The sequence below is a fragment of the Anas platyrhynchos genome, chromosome 4 (assembly GCF_047663525.1).
Source record: "Anas platyrhynchos isolate ZD024472 breed Pekin duck chromosome 4, IASCAAS_PekinDuck_T2T, whole genome shotgun sequence".
In the NCBI taxonomy this organism is placed as follows: domain Eukaryota; kingdom Metazoa; phylum Chordata; class Aves; order Anseriformes; family Anatidae; genus Anas; species Anas platyrhynchos.
This window is the reverse complement of record NC_092590.1, coordinates 64,947,432-64,966,163: the sequence shown is the minus strand read 5'-3', so window position 1 is coordinate 64,966,163 and position 18,732 is coordinate 64,947,432. Positions and strand designations below refer to the sequence as shown.

Sequence of the window (18,732 nt, the reverse complement as noted above, 5' to 3'; positions counted from 1 at the left end):
TGCATGAAGTTCAACAAGGCCAAGTGCTGGGTCCTGCACCTGGGGCGCAATAACCCCAAGCAGAGCTACAGGCTGGGAGATGAGTGGTTGGAGGGCTGCCAGGCAGAGAAGGACCTGGGAGTGATGGTTGATAGTCGGCTGAATATGAGCCAGCAGTGTGTTCAGGTGGCCAAGAAGGCTAACGGCATCCTGGCTTGTATCAGAAACAGTGTGGCCAGCAGGGCTAGGGAGGTGATCGTCCCCCTGTACTCGGCTCTGGTGAGGCTGCACCTCGAGTACTGTGTTCAGTTTTGGGCCCCTCGCTACAAGAAGGACATCGAGGTGCTTGAGCAGGTCCAGAGAAGGGCGACGAAGCTGGTGAGGGGCCTGGAGAACAAGTCCTACGAGGAGCGGCTGAGGGAGCTGGGCTTGTTCAGCCTGGAGAAGAGGAGGCTCAGGGGCGACCTTATCGCTCTCTACAGGTACCTCAAAGGAGGCTGTAGCGAGGTGGGGGTTGCTCTGTTCTCCCACGTGACTGGTGACAGGATGAGGGGGAATGGGCTTAAGTTGTGCCAGGGGAGTTTTAGGCTGGATGTTAGGAAGAACTTCTTTACCGAAAGGGTTGTTAGACATTGGAACAGGCTGCCCAGGGAAGTGGTGGAGTCACCATCCCTGGAAGTCTTTAAAAGACGTTTAGATGTAGAGCTTAGGGATATGGTTTAGTGGGGACTGTTAGTGTTAGGTCAGAGGTTGGACTCGATGATCTTGAGGTCTCTTCCAACCTAGAAATTCTGTGATTCTGTGATTACTTCTTATCTTGAACTGCAACTCTATCCATGTGCAGCTCTGTAGTGATCTAGTAAAACACTTCAGTTAATGTTTTTAAAGATATTTTCTGTGCTTAGATACATACTTTAGGTTCTTCTTTACAGAGGTGGGAGAAGCTAAAGTTGCCCATAATGTTATTATTATTTTTTTTTCTATGAACAAAAGGTTGCAAGTGAGTACATCAAGAATTTATTCTGGCATCATTGGTCAGGAATCTGGAGAGCACATGTTAATTTTGAAAATGGAAACAGTTTGAGCCTCCATTCAATCTATCAGATTGGCAATAGACTAGAGCATTACATCTAAACTAAGGGCTCAAGTGAATTATGAATTTAAATTGATTTTTGTCAAGTCACCTTTACCCTTCATCAGCTTCAGTAACTCTTCGCAGGTAGGTTCATGGCACATATTTTGTAAATCCCCTTTTACTAAAAGCCAAGCCTGATGTGGCATTTGGTGTGGGCTAAGAGCAAACAAACAAGCTGCAGTGATACAGCCATCTATTAAGGTTAGGTAGCATTTTATACTGAAGATTGCTCATCAGCAGCTTCTCTGGAATGTAAAGCCCAGCACATATACATTTCAGCAAGGAGGTTTCTCCTTTGTTATCCACAGAGAGGAAGGATTGGCTCTAAAGACATATTAAAAGGATAACAGGCACTGATACCAAAAGAAAAAAAATCCTTCCTCAATAAGAAGAAAAAAAATTACACCAATTATAGAAGATCTGGTCATTTGAAATCTCTTATGCCCACATTACATTTGATTTCCATCTCTATAAGGTCTTGCTAATGCTGCAAGACATATTTTTAATCAGATTCCAAAATAAATACAGTTTATGACAGAGCTGGTACCTTGGAAAGGATTAGTTCTGCTCTGTCACTTGTATATCTATTAAATTTTGTTCAGCCATCATACATTCAAGAATACTGTATCTCATGTATATATTTTAAGACAGTAAATTAAAGCAGTACACAGTAGTTGTCCCATTAGTGGAAAGTGGCAAATCCAGTGCATTTCTAAGCACTCTAATCTTCCTACCTCTGTGCTATACAGAAGACATTAATGTGTTGTTTTAATTTGAGACTCAGACACTCAAAAAGCTCTCATCAAGAACAATTTCCAGGCCTTGCAAGATAGAGGGGATAAAATAAAGCACCAAAAATAAATAATTCAAGACAAATTTTATTCATTATGCTGTGTTTTCTATGGACAATGGTTTGTGTAATTTCTCCTGCAGTGCCATTCTGAGCAGCATCTCCTTGTGCCTTTTGCTTCACACAAAACATTTGATTTATATACTTGTACTTTACTATCAAGGTAAGCCTAAAATCTCTCTGACTGTCCTTAACACCTGAAAAAAAGTTCAACAAACTGCCCCCTACGATGTGCATGCAATTTTTACAATCTTTCTTTTCTTTTAAGAAAGGAATATTAAAATTCTTTGCTTTTTAATTAAGCATATTTGTTTATATGTTTTTCATATTGTTTACAAGGAACTTGGAAAAAACATCTTTGTTGTCAGTGTGAAGTGCTAAGATTCTTTGGAATTGTAAAATTTTGGCCTAGTTCACATGAAATCTGACCTTCTGCTCACATGAGATTTACCTTGCTCAAATCTCATACGCCCAGCCTTGAGTAGGGAAATTGAATGCATTTTAAAACATGCTGGCTATCACAGTTTTCATTTTTTATAAGTTGGTACCAACATTGTGTAAATCACAAATTAACACATGGAATATAAAGCAAACCTATCTTTTCCAGGAAGGATCCTAAGTATCTCAGGATATTGTTAATGTTCATAGTTACTCAGATTGTTCTACCTACTTGTGGCTTCCTTCTCACCTTCCTCAAATATTCCTGTCAGGCAGGTAACTCTCTGGCACCAAATGCCATACAAAGCTTGTTCAGTCAAGAAGTTACTGAGGAATAACTTTTTGGCCTATAGATTGTGGCCAAACTCATGAAACCTAAGTGTGTCTTTTACCAAGTAAGCAGATAAAAGTGTTCCTCTTCAAAGAAGTAGATGGAATATTTTGAATCAATAGTAAGTCTGAGTTGTATGGGTTAGGAGGCTTTGTCAGAGCCAGAGCAATATGTGGTACAGGAAGCTGAGTACTATTGGAGAAGGAAAGTCAGAACAAAAAAAACATAATCTGCAAAAGAATCAATCTCAACTGAACAGCAGGAAGCAGTAATAAACATAGCCGCTGGTGAAGCTAGTAAACAAAGTTTCTTTTGGGCCTGGTGGTAGATGATGGAACCTGGATTTCTGCCCAAGACTGTGGCTCTGGTTGTTTATTTCCAATACACTTTGAGAAACAAGACTTTGTGAGGGCCTGGGTATTAATTACATAGACCAAAAAAGAAAAAGAATAATAGCAAAGAGATGGGGCTTTGTCTTAACAAGACAAAGGATAAGATGAAAGGGATAATACATTGCTTTGTGGCCAATGCCACAGTAATGAGTTTGCTGCAGAATAAAAGGAAAGTGGGAATCTATAGCTTCTACTCAACAAAAGCCTCTCAAAAGACAATTCCATTCTCATTACTGTTTCAACAAAAGAATAACTTTCCCTGCCTGTCCAGACAGAGAAAATCAAGCACTTCAAAAGGTTGACTGTAGAAGGTGAAATGACATCTAACTAGATCCTGGGGTCACACTTTGGAAGCAATTAAAGTACTTCAGCTAAAAGGCCATGGTTGTAGCTATCATGGATAGATACGGTGGAAAATCTCTATCTTCTTCTTTGGGACCCACTCTCTGTGGAGCTGATCCAGGGGAGTCCTGGCTCCTGGGAGTCCTGGGCAACAGGTGGTGCTATTTCATCCACCCTCAAAAGATCCTTTTTTTTTTTTTTTTTTTTTAATATTTCTTTTTTTCTTGTGTGCACTCTTCTCTGAGGAAATATTATGTTGTTGGATTTTTTTGGTAGGGGCTGAGACACCAAAACAGACTCCAAACATGTTGTCTGTCTTAATCTCTTTAATACAAGTCAGTACATCGAGCAGAACTGCCTTGTTATTCTGAATGAAGCTGCATGAGTGTCATTTGACAGTCTCTCTTGGTGAACTAGCAGTTGGAATATAAACAAACTCGGTTACCTAAGAAAAATCCTACTGTTCTGCATCAGTTTCCACTTCCAGTGGGGAAGAGAGGTGCATATTCCACACTTTGCACACAAAACTTTCTCTCAGCAGGGTTGGCAACTTACACCAGCTTTCAAATGTCACATCTTCAACTGAATGCTATTGCTACTGAAGAATCTGGTAGGTTTTCATGGGATGGACATGAAAAGGAATGTGTGAAGGGATCTTTTGCTCTAGATGACAAAGTGCTCAGTGTCCTTGCCTTTAGGTGAATGGGACAAAGAATAGTAATAGAAACAGCTTTTCCTATAATCCTGCAACACAGAATTTCTCATGACATTTTGGGAATTACTGCAATTTTCACAAAGACTGTAAGTGTAACAAAGGACTAATTGGGGTGTCCAATAGACTTAAAATAAGCCTCCTAGACGAAAGTTAAAATTTAGTTTTATTATGGAATTAAACAGAAAGACATTTCTTAATACAGAGATTGTGAAAGCAGTGTGGAAAATCAGCATTTACACATTGAACAGACATTGTAATTATGGGACAGTTATTGTAAGATTGTCATACGCAAGGCAGAGGAGACATATTCTCCTCCATTTGTCCTGAGAAATTGTTGCCTGAAATAAAGTGTCCATTTTAAAAAAACCCTTCTTGGAATAAAAAGCAGTTGATAGGAAGCCCAGAAAAGAACAACACAATTATCAGAGAATCAGTTAAGACAGACTGTGAATAAGTTCAAAGAATTTGGTTTGTACAGATTGGAAAAAGCAAGATAAATGTGGGACATGATAACAGTCTTCAAATATGCAAAAAGCTGTTATAATGAGAGAGCAAACTACTTGCTATGCCTGTGGAGTAATTTGGCAGAAAAGAAGATTTAAGTTGAGCACAAGAAATAAAATTGAAGAGGCTGCTGAGAGAATCCCCTTCAGTGGGAGTACAAAAAAGCAGGCTATGCATGCTTTGTTTAGTCTGGTCAAAGTTTAAGCTGAATCCTTCTTCTGAGGAGGGAGTAGGTGGCCACTTGAGGTCCCTTCTCACTGGCAGGTTTATGAGTCATAGTGGCAGCTAGAGAATAGAATTAATGGGCACCTGCCAAAATTACATCCAGGAAGTCCTTCTCTTATCAATCATCTAGAAATATTGTTGCTGTTATGTCACATCGGAGAGGTGTTTTCTTTCTGTCGTTGACACAAACTCCATGCTTGCTCTTAAGAAAGTGGGTTCTTGGAGGACAATTAGCTTATAATTTCAGAAATCCAAAGTAGGGTCTTGTTTAAGTTCCATAGATGCTTATAATTTTTTTTTAATCCACTCCTGAACCAGGTGAGAAATGTCTCTCATAGGAGTTATTCCCGGTACTTGTCATCAGAGGAAACACAAGGTGAACAGGGCTAATGGGTATTCAACAGCAAAAGCAAACCAAATAATATTTATCACCAGTAGCTCAGTGAGAGGTGGTGTCCCAGGCCCTGATCTGCCAGGTTGATGTCTTGCATTCACAGGTAGGTGCTTCTGATGAGAAATCTGTACTGTAGTAAGAGATCTGGCATACCCTGATTTGAAGCTGGACAAGATCCCTACATCTGGGTAACACTGATCACTGTAACATTAGGCCATAGCTGATTACATCAATGCACATGCACAAATAGGTTGTTCATTAAGAATGTCTCCCACTGCAAACCTGTGCCTAGTCTTATGAAGATAATAACTTTTTGCTGGCTTGCTAAGATGGTAAGCCTTCTATACACTCCTCTGTACAACCATATACCTTTCTGTAACCACAGCTGCATATGCATGGAGTGCTAGGCCAGGTATGTAAGAAGAGGCAAGGTTTTATTAGGCCAGCCATTATAATTTGTAGAAATTCTCCTCATGGGCAGTACATTCTTTCAGGCCCACAGGCCTTCAGCTGGTTCTTGGGAATTAGAACTTTTTCTTTCAGGTGTGTCACAGAAATTCAGAAGAGCCTAAGGTATCTTTCGGCCTATTAAATCAGTCACCATTTTTCAAGGTAACAGTATTTTAAATATATTGTGTTTTTTTTTTTTTTTTTTTTTTTTTTTATTATTATTATTATTATTTTTCTTTTTATTTCTCAGCTAGTAGTTTTCTTTATCTGAAGATTATTCAGACTGATAATGTATGCTTGACCTTTGGTTTAGGAAGAGGAAAAATAGGCCCAATACCTCCATCTTTATTTGTCCCACCATTAGTATTTCCTTTCTTTATAAATCACTCACAGGTCTAATGCTGCCTTAACTGTTGAGAAAAGACAGGCTGGAGAAATCAGCAGGTGATCAAGGAAACACTTAAAGGTGATGGGCTGCTGCTTCAAAAAACACTTGCATAAATAAATCTGCAGCACAGAGCAGAAGGGAAATCAGGCTAGAAATCTGGCTGACTGCCTGTAGTCCCCAGGCCCAAGGCAGTGCTGCTGTTAAGTGAGAACAGGTGAAAGCAATTCTTTGTTTTTGCCTTTATCTCTTCCCTTTGGACATGCGCTGGGAAGCTGAGGTGTCCATTCAATAGGAAACAAGTGAACACTGGCAGGAAAGGCATTCCTTTCTTCAAGGCGATCCCAAATACCAGACTAAAGCTTTACTTCTTCTCCAGCATCACTGATGTCAGGTAAGCTCTGACCTTCTTGTTTTCCCTATTATGAAGTGCTGCTCAGCCTCCAGCATGTAAAATGCTTTGCAGGTAATATAATCACAACCCTTACAAAACTGGGTGGCTCAGATGGTAGAACAATACATTGAGGTCTCCAGCTGAATGAGGGCATCAACACTTTCCAGCAGGCAGAAGTGACAGATAGAGACAAGAACACTTGGACCCTCTACACATGGAGGGAACTGTAAAGAAGTTGCAAATGGCTGGGGGAGTCAGATGGTATCAGGGACAATTTGAGTATATGTGACAACAAGTTATTGGAACAAAAGCCATCAGAAGGGAGATGATAAATATTAATTACAGAGTGCAATTGGAAGAGCAGTAGGAAGGAGGAGGTGCAAAGAACTGAAGAGAAAAGATTGGGATGGACGTATAAAACAGGTAGTGGAAGGTTTTCAGAAATTCTGGACTGGAAAAAAGCAAGTCAGATTTAGAGAGCACCAGACAACACCAAATTTGTTAAAGAGACAGTTGTTAGTATGCCATCAATTAGAGCTGCTGTTGAAATGATAGTCAATACAATCACAGAGCAAGATTTTAGTTCTCTGACTTCCTAAAATATTCTCTCAAGGCTGTATGTGATGCTGTATTTAAAGAAGAATATATATATATATATATATATATATATTTTTTTTTTTTTTCTCCTGAGCTTTGAAGAAAGGTAAAATCACAACAGTTTCTTTCCTGATTCCCTTCTGGATGGCTTTTAAAATACACATCTAAAAGTACTGAGGTTTAATGGTTTGACACTGCTCTCACTGAAGTCACTGCTGAAATTCCCATTGAATTCAGGTTCTAAACAAGCTAATGAATAGGGTGAAAAATAAGTACAAGATATGTGATCATAAAGCTTGTGACCAATGGAGATTTTCATTACGGTTCTAGTAGATCAAGGTTTAAAATAAGAGAAGCTAGTTTTCTCATTTGATATATGACTACCTGGACTTTCAGATTCCTGTCCATTCTAGATATCAGAGTTGTGACCACTTACTTGCTCCCTGCTAATCAAGCAAATAAAGAAGTCAAGTCTTGATTTAAACTCAAGAGAGAATGGGACGTTTTTGTAGTCGTCCTCCCCTCCTTCTCCCCCGCCCCCCCCCCCCCCCAAAAAAAAAAGCCAAAAAAATATATATCCCTCAGCTCAAACTTTATTCTTTGTTCTGCTTTTGTTTGCACTTGTCCTGGCAGAGATGACCACATCTTTCTGGGGCTAAATACACATTGTCTAAGGCCTGTGATCAAAATAACATTTTGTCCCTTAACACCTTTCAAAAGAGCTCCTAGGCTTCCTTCCCTGCTGCCTTTGTGCCATGACCCACACAACACCAATTGTAATAAGCTTGAGATGTGTTAAAATAGAGAAAATGGAATCAAAATCCAGAAACTTTCTAAAAGGTCTGGATTTCTAATTTTCAAAACAAGTGAGGCATCTCACATAAATGCTGTGCTAGTCAAGCAATGTCTGGTTCCCTTAACTGTCTTCAGCCCTGATTCACACTCTCAGCAATTCAATGGGAGTCCTTCCATTCACTTCACTGGATGATACCTCTGGGTCTCAATGCTCCAGCAGTATGTGCCTAGGAAATATATTAGATTACTGATAAAAGTTGTCATGTATCCAAGGGATCATTTACTTCTCTCTCATGTAAAGAGAGTGGTTTTCTGAACATGAATAGACTGGCCTTGAGAATGTTAAAAATGACCATTATACATTCCATAATTTATGACTGAAATCGCAGCTTCAGCTATATTGGGTATGCTTAAGTATACTAGAAGGTTGTGTGATTAAGTACTCAGTAAGTTAAATAAGAGCTTTGCTTTTCATTTCCTCACATGTAGGGACATCATTTACATGTTAGATTTATTACTTGCATGTTATATTTATTAATTATTTCTATAATATCTGCAATATCACAGTACCTAACAATCTGCAGTTATGTACATATACCTAGGCTAATTAACAGTTAATAGACATGGGCCCCAAAAATCAAATAATCAAAAATCCCATAGAATCCCTGCTCCAGAAGGGCCACCCAGAACAGGTAGCCCAGGACCACATCCTTTTGACAGTCTCTAAGGAGGGAGACTCCACAATGCACCTGAAGGATCTCATAGTCCAAGAAGAAGAAGGGAGAGAATGGTTGGGTACAGCAGGTTCAGGAGTGTATGACAGGCTGGTATAACAGGAGCCCTTGTGCTCCATCCATGTACCCATTTGTCAAATTTATGTTTTGTTTTAATGTTGACATCTTGGCAAAGGTGATTTTCAAGGAGGGATTGAAGGAGAATGGTGAAGGAGCATTACAGTTGTATGCAGGAAACATCTCCCATGCTGAGAATGCCAGCTCTGGTTTGAAAACTGACCAAGTGGGGACTTGAAGGCTGTCAGCTTGGGTAAGCAGGGAGTAAGCCCTCCAGCGCTAAATTACTGATGATTGGTTTAATTGTTTGTGAAGCATTTGAGATCCTCAGGTGAATGACACCATAGGAAACAATGTTGAGAAGGGAAATGCTGAATATAATGCAGGTAATAGTGCTTCTGGAAGAGACAGGAGGTACTGCACAGACCACAGCTTCCACCAACGCAAGGTTGATTCCTTTGTCCCATGCAGGCATTTCCTTTCCTGTCCTACTTCTTGCTATCATCAAAATTAGAAAATTAAATAGTTGTAATATATTGAGTAAATTATTTTAATGAGAAAATTGACTTTGTCCTGAACAGTAATAACATTAATTGCCTTTTTTTTTTAATTTGAAGCTGTTATTTTTACTCCATCATTAAAAAATAAGCTAATGTGAGTGCAAAGTGGAAAAAGTAATATATCTTGAATTTAACTCTTTTTTTTTTTTTTTTTTTTTTTTTGAGCAGTAATTTTCATTTGTTACCACTGGAAAAACATGGTTTAGCAGTTCAAAGTGCAAGGCCTATCTTTTACTATGTGTGTGAAAAACACTGATGTATGTATTTCAGAAGTTCTTGTGCAATGATTGCAATTTTGATCCCTATAATCCTCAGAAAGCCCCACTTTATATAGCTCTATGTCCCACATACTCCCAGGAGCAAATTTTTCCAGGCAACCCCACCATCCCAGTAAGCTTATCACTGTATTTCTCTGTAACTTAGACAAAACTTAAACCAAATTGCTCTCAAATGTATGAGAAATGAACCTTGTACATAGGTATTCACTCTATAAATAGCCCATTAACTCCTAGGCAAGGGTCTAACATAGATATATGTAGTCATTATTATGCTTTTGGTATCATAATTCCGGGGTCTGCTATGTCAGTAGATGTGTAGAATATGTGTAAACATATTTGAGGAAATTTTGTCCCATCATAAATGAATGGGATTTTAGGACGTACAGAATGACAGAATCCTAGAATCACAGAATAGTTTGTGTTGGAAGGAACCTTAAAGATCATCTCATTCCAACCCCCCTGCCATGGGCAGGGACACCTCCCACCAGACCAGGTTGCTCAAAGCCCCATCCAGCCTGGCCTTGAACACCTCCAGGGACGAGACATCCACAACTTCTCTGGGCAACCTGTTCCAGTATGTCACCACCCACACAGTGGAGAATTTTCCATAAACACCTAATCTAAATCCACTCTCTTTTAGCTTAAAGCCTTTTAGCTGTGTCCTATCACTACACCCCTTGACAAAGGGTCCCTCCCGAGGTTTTCTGTAGCCCCCTTTAGGTACTGGAAGGCCAGTATAAGGTCTCCCCAGAGCCTTTTCTTTTCCAGGATGAATAACACCAACTCCCTCAGCCTGGCTTCATAAGAGAGGGACTCCAGCCCTCTGATCATCTTTGTGGCCCTCCTCTGGACTTGTTCTAATATTTCCATGTCCTTGTGCTGGGAGCCCTAAAGCTGAACACAGCACCCAGGTAGGGTCTCACAGAGCAGAGGAGAGCAGAGCAGAACACAAACAACATCCCACTTCTCATGTGGCTTTAATTGTACTGAGCCATGGTTTACTTCTCCTAGTAAGATCTGGGTGCAAGATACAAGCAATTAATGTTTAATTAGGTTTAGCTATGAGAGTGATATGCTTGGCAGGACTTCAAGCATCAAGCTTTGAGCTGTATGTAGAAGGTCTGGTCCTGAGAGACAATGTATACTTTTATCTTGCTAGCAACTTAATGGTAGCTGTGGGTGCTTGACTTCTTATCTGACCTCTTTTTGGAGCTGTGCTCTGGAAAGATCCAGCTTGCCAGGGTGGAGAGGGTAAGTAGTTTGTATAGACCATTACATACGCAAACTTGCTATTTTGGCTGGCAATAGAGACAGTGGGAAGAAAATAATTAGAGGACACTCAGCATGGCTAGTCATCGAAGTGAAACAAACAAACAAAAAAAACACACACACACATATAAAAAACAAAAATCAAGCCCAGAAATACAATTTTTTATTTTTATTTATTTTTTAAGTTGTAACCTTCAGACTAGCAGAAAGAGAAGCCATAGGAAAACAGATTTGTGACTTTTACGACAGACTGACAGACTGGAAGTCCTCATTATCAAGCCTCTACCTTAAGACAGAAAATATATCCCTGCAACTTGATTCTTCACAATAAACTCTGACTGCTAATTATTTGCTAAATTTCCTGCTGATGTTCCCTGAATGAAGTCAGACTTGATGAAAGTTTCTGACATTTCTCTTGTCAGCAGGAGAATAGAAAAAGTGGGCCAGCTTAGTTCAGAAAGGACCCTCACTGCTTATCATTTATGTTTCTACTGAACATGCATTGATGCTTGTCTGTCACCACCTCACAGCTTCCCATCCACCTTCCGTTTTCATGGTCATTTGAAGTACAGATGCTCAGCTTCTTCCAAACTATATAATGACAAAAAACTACAAAGAAACAAAAAATAATATGTCACTCATCTTTTACAGTCTCCAGAAGAGAAGAAAACTTGCATGCAAGAAAATTAGTGTGACCAGTATTCACACAGTAACTTCTGCATGCCTATCATCACTGCTTGCACACCCACGAGTCAAACTAAAAGTAGTAAATTATCCCCACTTGGTGTTATTTCATCTTTATTGTGCAAATTCCCCAGCACAATGAGGAACTGCCAGAGATGTGTTTCCAACACTTCCGTAAAAGTATTATATACTGTAGAGGGAGAGGTCTGTGGTATCAGACAGAGGTCAGTTTTTCAATGATATTGAGTGATAATTGCAAAATTACTTTGGAGGAAAATTAAAGAAGAGGAGCAGAGACTGGAATCTTGGATCTCTGTGCCACAGAAAGGGCTCTGTGCAATCATAATCACACCTGGTCTCCTCTTCCACCTTAATGAATATTATTCTATATAATGTGGAAGAGTTTTAATAGGAGGAAATTGGAGGACATTTCTTGTCCTCTTGTCATCCCACATCAGCTGCTATGATTTGGCTATAGTCTTATAGTTATCCCTTCTGCTTTGGAAAAATTAGGTTCGGCATCAGTATCTCAGAATCCTTTATATATTTTAATTGCAATTTTTCAGAGAAAAGACTTATCTCCTTCCATTATTAGTCTAAAAATTTGGCACCACAGCAGTTAGCACAACAGCTGCAGCCCTTAGAGCTCTAGTCCTAAGTCCCAAGGTTGTATGTAGCAGAGCTGATAACTGAGCAAAGACAGTGCAAGTCTCACAGAAACACATAATGTAAGATAAAGATTTCTCCCCAAATCTAGATTTATTACATAGTTTATTTCAGCATTACAGCTGAGAGGAGATTTATTCTCCCAAACACCAATGTTTGTGGTCACCATTGAGAAAATAGAAATTAGGGCCTTAAGTGTTTGTTCATGTTTCTTTGTTTCATAAGTGCCTCACTTTTGGGACCAAGTAAGTCATCCAATAGCCCAAATAATAAATATGGGATTCTATCCAGTGTACATTCCAGAATGAGTTACCAATCCAGTGACCTGCAGTCTAGGGCTGAACCTTACCCACGCAAATAATCCTTCCAACCCAAATAATACTGTATTCTCCTTGTAGCTGGAATATAGCCAGATACCTAAACATGTTACCCAGATACATCATTCCACAGCCTTCCATCTCAGCCTGCCTGTCATTCCTTTACCATTGCTTTCCTGATCTAAAGAGAATGAAGGATTGCTCTCTGAAGCAGTTCTACTGACCCCTTTTTGATTTTGCCTTTTTTGTTTTGTTTTGTTTTGTTTGTTTGTTTGTTTTAAGCAGGAATTGTCAGCATTCTCTGTCAGTACAGGTGACTGATTCATAGTCATGAAGAGGAAATAGAAAATATGAGAAAGGAAGTTTAACATCTGATCCAAGAATCAATTTTTATTATTTTTAACTGTCAAATGATAACTTGTGATTTTTTTTAAGGATCTTCTTATAGATATCAGAAAAATTCCAAAAACTTTACACTGCTCTTGTGCTTTTTTGTGCCAGCAAGATCATCCAAGGCAAATAAAACAAGCAACAGAAATTTATACCACCCAAGTATTTAGCTACTGAGAAGTGATGATGCAGTGAATTAATGGCTTAGTTTATTATAGTTTTTCCTTATGACTCTGCATTAGAGGGTCTAACTCTATAGATCCAATTTATTCTGATCACATAATGTTAAGTGTATTAGGTTTAATGGGCCTATTTCAAAAGAGATTAAAGAAATCATGTTTACCAAAAAAGTAGGTTGGAATGAATAAAAATACCATTAAAAAACCTAAATCACTTTTTATTTCCTAAACTTTTATGTCTGAATTTTGCTGTGAGAATGGAAGAATGATCATTTCTCTCTCTCTTCCTTCCTTGCTTCCTTCCTTCGGTAGTTATATACTCTTTACAGGAGAAACATCACGTATTTTGACCCTTCTGAAGTATTCTGAATTCCCCTTCAACGTCATTACTTATTTCTATGGAATGAGATTATGGTACCAAATACCAGAGCATGAAGTAAGTTTACCCTGTTTGCTCCATAAAGTTTGTGATATTAGGGCCAAGTTAACAAATAAATAAGAAAACTTCATAACAAAACTATCTCATGATGGTCTGTTCTTGTGGTGCATCAAAGTATAACCTCTTGGCAAACTCAGATTTCTCCAGTTCTGTGACTTTCCTATTTATCTCTGTTTTGGAGGCCATATTTAAAAGTAACATAGTTTTCATGGCAGTTGATAGTTATATAGATAATTTTAAATACTTAGCTCTGTATCAGGTGGATACAGAAAATTATAATTAAAGACTTTTTCTCTTGAAAGGTTTCCTTGAAAACTCAAAGTAAATAAGTACTGTAACTTTGAGGAGGACCGAAAAAAAGAACTGGAGTTAGTGATTTTAGGGCTTGCTTATAAAATGCAGGCTTTCACTATCATGTGAATGAAACCCAAGCATTAAAATTTACAGATTTTGTCTTTCACAGGTTTTGTCTTTAAGCTGCTTTCTGTAGCAAGATGCTCTAAGACATGACAGAGGCCTTGGGCAAATTAAGAACATTATTGCAATCTGACTTTGTATCAGGTACTGTATTCTTGAAATTTGCAATTGAGATTTGGTCTAAAATACTGTAGAGGAGCAGTCAGGCTCAATGTTTACTGGGATATTATGGAAATCCCAATAAGTTGCTGCTGAAAAAGCCCATTTACAACACCATGTGTTACAGCATACCCATATTGAAATACTGGAAGCATAGTCCCAGGGATAATCAGTTTTGCTGAGTGCTGTAGGACCTGTAGTTCTCTAACAGAGACCACAGGCTTGGACTAGCTTCAGGAGCATGCAGGGGACCTGTTTTCTATCTAACAACTCAACCAACATATCCACCCACTCAACTGTTTAATCATAAAGTGTGGCATATTACATTGAGCAAACCTTGGATCCAAAGTGTGTGGCTCAGTCTGCCCTGAATTTGTAATATTTGTCTCTGTCATGGGAAATCTCAATCATTTCTATCTTGATAAGTCTGTCTCACCTACCACATAAAGATTTTGTAGTTATCTTGCAAAGAAATTTGTAGGAAGCTACTTCCTTTGCTACTACAGTAGACTTGTATTTTATCTCCTTTGCTGCTTGGGGGAGATTTTTTTTTTTTTTTTTTTTTCCCAAGCTAAGATCTCAGATCCCTTTTTTTCCCCCTTCATTTCCCCCCAGGGTTGATCAAAAGCTCAGTACCCAAGATCAGGAAAGCCACAGGGTGCTTGGCAAAACTGGCACAAAAATGTCAGTGCACAACAGCAAAGCAAGAGGCACTTGTCTGCTGATTGCTGGGCTTGTTATGCACTGAGTCATGCCGTTTGTAACACATAGCAACTAGAAAACTATTACTGTATCTAAGAGGAGAGAGAAATGACTTCTTAATTTAAAGATGACTTTTCTGTGTTAGGGATTTGACAGAGAGGATGAAGGACTAGAGGAGATAAAGTGTTTGTCTGGTGAAAAAAAATCATTTTGTAAACATGAAATATTGATCGGGCATGTATTGTGTGAGTGCTTGCTGTATGTGTATATCGAGTTCCAAATGTTGCACATTCAGAAAAGTTCAGTTAGAAAAATCACTCACAGACATACATAGACAGAGGTCTACAATCTGTGCTGTCTGGAGAACATGAAACATTTATTTAGACAAGAAGAAACTTCTCTCACATATTGCTGAATAAGATTTTTGTGACCACTAGTTTTGTCTGAGGAGGATTTAAGACTATCTAAAGCATCCCTAATCTGTTTTTTTATGCTTAATTAATAGAGCTGATCTGACAAGTGCTTTTATTGGAATTTGTCTTCTACTCTTTTCTGTTTCTTTTTTCCTTGACTTCAATAGAAATTTTCTCTGCAGCCCTGAAAATGAGGACATATCTTTTTAGAGCTACATAATTCAAGTGTATGGGCTCTAATTGTTATTATTCTCTGTCCCCTTTGCAACATCTTTAAGACTTTCCTATATTACCAGAGTGACATAAAATGGTCATAGTCTAAATGAACATCAGACTTAGAAGAGTTTAATTATAGAGGTACCATTAAAAGTACATTGATTTTCACTTAAGAAGGAGATTAATTCTTTGCTTTTTTTTTTTTTTTTTTTTTTTTTATATAAACAATGTAAGGCAACTTACTCAAATTTACAGCTTTACCTGTATCTCTCACCATTGCCATAAGAATAGTTCTATAATAACAACCTCTCTCTTCCTGGTTTTTGAGTCTTTAGAAGTTTAGCTTTCATACTCTTCCCAATCATAAAGCCTAAGAAAATGTTCTTGAATATGAAATGTTCTTATCTTTAGAGACAAAATAGATAACTGATAATGAAGGCATTTATATTGAAAGATATAAATAAACAGAGAAAACCAGCAATGTACAGGTCAAATACAATGAATATATTCAGGTAAATCTTTTAATTAATTGAAAATATTTTTTCATGATGTGGGTAAGGTTTTGTCATGGTTGCATGAAGACTGGTAAGAGTTAATGCATCTGTTATGCATGTTTTATATGCAAATAATGTGAGTCTTAACATTATGGCTACAGTGACACTAGAATCACTAGATTATACTAGTTTTGAAGATGTCTTTCCTGTCTTGACTTGAAGAAGTTCACTAACTTTAGAGGTGGTTACAAAACTGGAATGATGGTTATGTAGTAATCATGATATCTCTTCAACATAAAAAAAAAAAAAAAAGTGTCATGAAAAAGGGGCAATGAAAGCCAAAACGATGTGAGTCAAGCCAAGGGAATGTCCTGACCATGGCTGTGAAGGAGAAAGTGGTGGATGAAGAGAGAGGGACACATGGAGAGGTGGCCTCAGTACCCTTGCTCTTGTTGCTGACATTGAGAAGGTGTTTGCACCTCCCTCTGCCACTGAGATCTCTGCTCACACACCTCCATAGGCTGGGGCCCTCAGGCAGGTATTTCCCTCCTGGAGGCAGAGGATCTGTCAGTCCTGTTTTCCCAGAGGCAGCATGGATCCTATCCAGGCACAGAAAGAGTGTTTTATGCTCACTTTCCTGGGAAGGCCAGGTGGAATATGACCCTAGGATACTTCCTCCCCCTGTGTTTTACAATTAAAGTGAAGATCTGGAGTGGAGAGGCAGCAGCCAAATCACTAATTAGCACTCTGATGACTACATCTGCATTTTTAAGATTTCATTTTGATTTGCATGGGCCTGCACAGTCAGCTATTACATTGCAATTCAGCTGAGTTAAGTGTTTACTTGTTTTTTAGAAGAGGGAGAGAAAAGATCCAACAGAACTGGGTTTTTATCTAGAAATAAATGTTAGCCAGGAGGTTTCATTCACTAGTGGAGTGCTAGGACCAACACTACCAAAAGAAGAGAAAATTTTTTTATGGGTAGAAAGGAGGCAAACAGTCACTTCAGGAGTAATACACAGATGAATGATGCACATTGATGTTTCCCACATTAAGGAGGAAGATGTGCTAGAGACGCATTTCTTGGTTAAAAGTAGAAAGTATGATGTACAGTTTTTGAGTGTTTACTACTGTAGCTGAGATATGTAAGGAGCTTTTACAAACTAAGTATACTCTGATACCTTCCCTTTCCAAAGCATTCATTATGGTTTTGGATTGTCTCCCTCCTACCCCTCATCCTTCAGGACTGAAATTAAGGTGATGCCTGAAAGTGTCATTCTGAAAATTAACTTCTCCAACCAACACTAGTTATCTCATGGCTGAGCACTTTGCCCATTATTGTCTTACCAAACACATTGGCAAACATTCTGATAAGTAACCCCTTCTTACTATAGCAAACTGACTCAAAATACAGAAGTGAAGAACAGAAGAACCTGTATGGTTGAAAGCCAAAGTAGGTTTTCCATTACCACTTGGAAATATGGAAGCCTTCTCCCATTGTTGAAGAAAAGTTACTACCACATCAATTGTCATGTGGGTAGCTATAATGTTTTTCCTCCTATTAGCATGAGACCAAAGTCTGCCAGATCTATGGCCAAGATTTGAGATACTCAATTCATTTTTGTTTTGCTGTAGATTCTTTGTAGTCTCAGATGGGATACATAATCTCTGCTCACCTCAAGGTTGTATCGAAAATTAGAGATAATGGCACATTCCCAACTCTCAGAAGTGGTATGTAGCTAAATAACAATTTCATTGGAAGAAACGGAAAAATAGGAACCTATTCCCAGAACCCATCCATTTCTTCATCACTTTTGAAATTAAACACTTTCACCAGACTTTTTACCAAAGAGATCCAGCCAGTATGACTGAACTAAAACAAAAAATGGGAGTCTCACCTCAGCTATGGCATACCTGTCCTTCAGTTACAGACTACGGAAGCTCCAGGCAAAAGTGGTTCTCCATTGAACCTGATGAATTGGCTCCAGCCTACAAGTTATTCCAAAATGGCTTTTCTCTGATTTTTCATGAATTTAAGAGTTTTCTTCCTAATATGGAATTAGCCAGCTATGGAAATTACAACATTTTACAAAAGGAAAATTGTTTTCTTCCAGCCTATAGTTATGAGGATAAGAGTATTAATTAGTCTGAAATGCCCAAATCCTGTGGAAATAAAAATTCCTAAGAATAAAGATTAATTTGAAACTGCACCATGAATAAATTCATTCTTTAAACTAAAACTCCTTACAGAATACAAAGTTGTCAGTATGACTATGGCAACAGGGACCTGCATAGACCAATTACATCCTCATAGTTGCATGCAGTATCACGTTGCTCATTTATATTGAAATTAATCAGATTTACTCCCAAATCCTCACCTTCAGTGCTGATTCCTAACAATATATCATTTATATACTTAATTTTTCCATACTGAACTGAGTTTAGGCATTCAAATGCTCACATACTTGAATATACAATTCATATATGTACAGCACTTTTGATGAACATCATTAAAATGCTTGTTCTTTTTAATCAATTGCTCAAAAATCAGAGTGCTCTTGATCTATAGCACTCCGTTCTCCTTTGCTTAGGCAGATAAAACTACATAGGACAGAGAGTATGTAATTATTTACATGCTTATCCCAGAAATAATTTTCTGAAGAGGTTACTGTGTTATGAGAGTATTTAATGAAGTACTTTCAGCTTTTCTGTCATTAATGCAAATTTATTTGATGATCTACTATTTTAACAATCACCGACTGTGTGTATTTTAATTTTCTATCTTTTTTTTTTTTTTTTTTTTTTTTTTACTGAAAAAAATTGTTTGCATTA

The 18,732-nt window shown here is 38.2% G+C and overlaps 1 long non-coding RNA gene across 2 annotated transcripts in view; it reads left to right on the top strand.

The window, feature by feature from the left end:
- Positions 1-18,732, top strand: part of LOC101797833 (uncharacterized) — a 139,198-nt gene that overhangs the window by 11,480 nt on the left and 108,986 nt on the right. Inside the window, exon 1 of one of the 2 annotated variants that reach the window (XR_002400819.4) lies at positions 6,163-6,534. The exons of the other annotated variant lie outside the window; for it this stretch is intronic. This is a non-coding gene — a long non-coding RNA (uncharacterized lncRNA). Of the gene's footprint in view, positions 1-6,162; positions 6,535-18,732 lie in introns of those variants that run through there. 2 annotated transcript variants of the gene reach the window in all.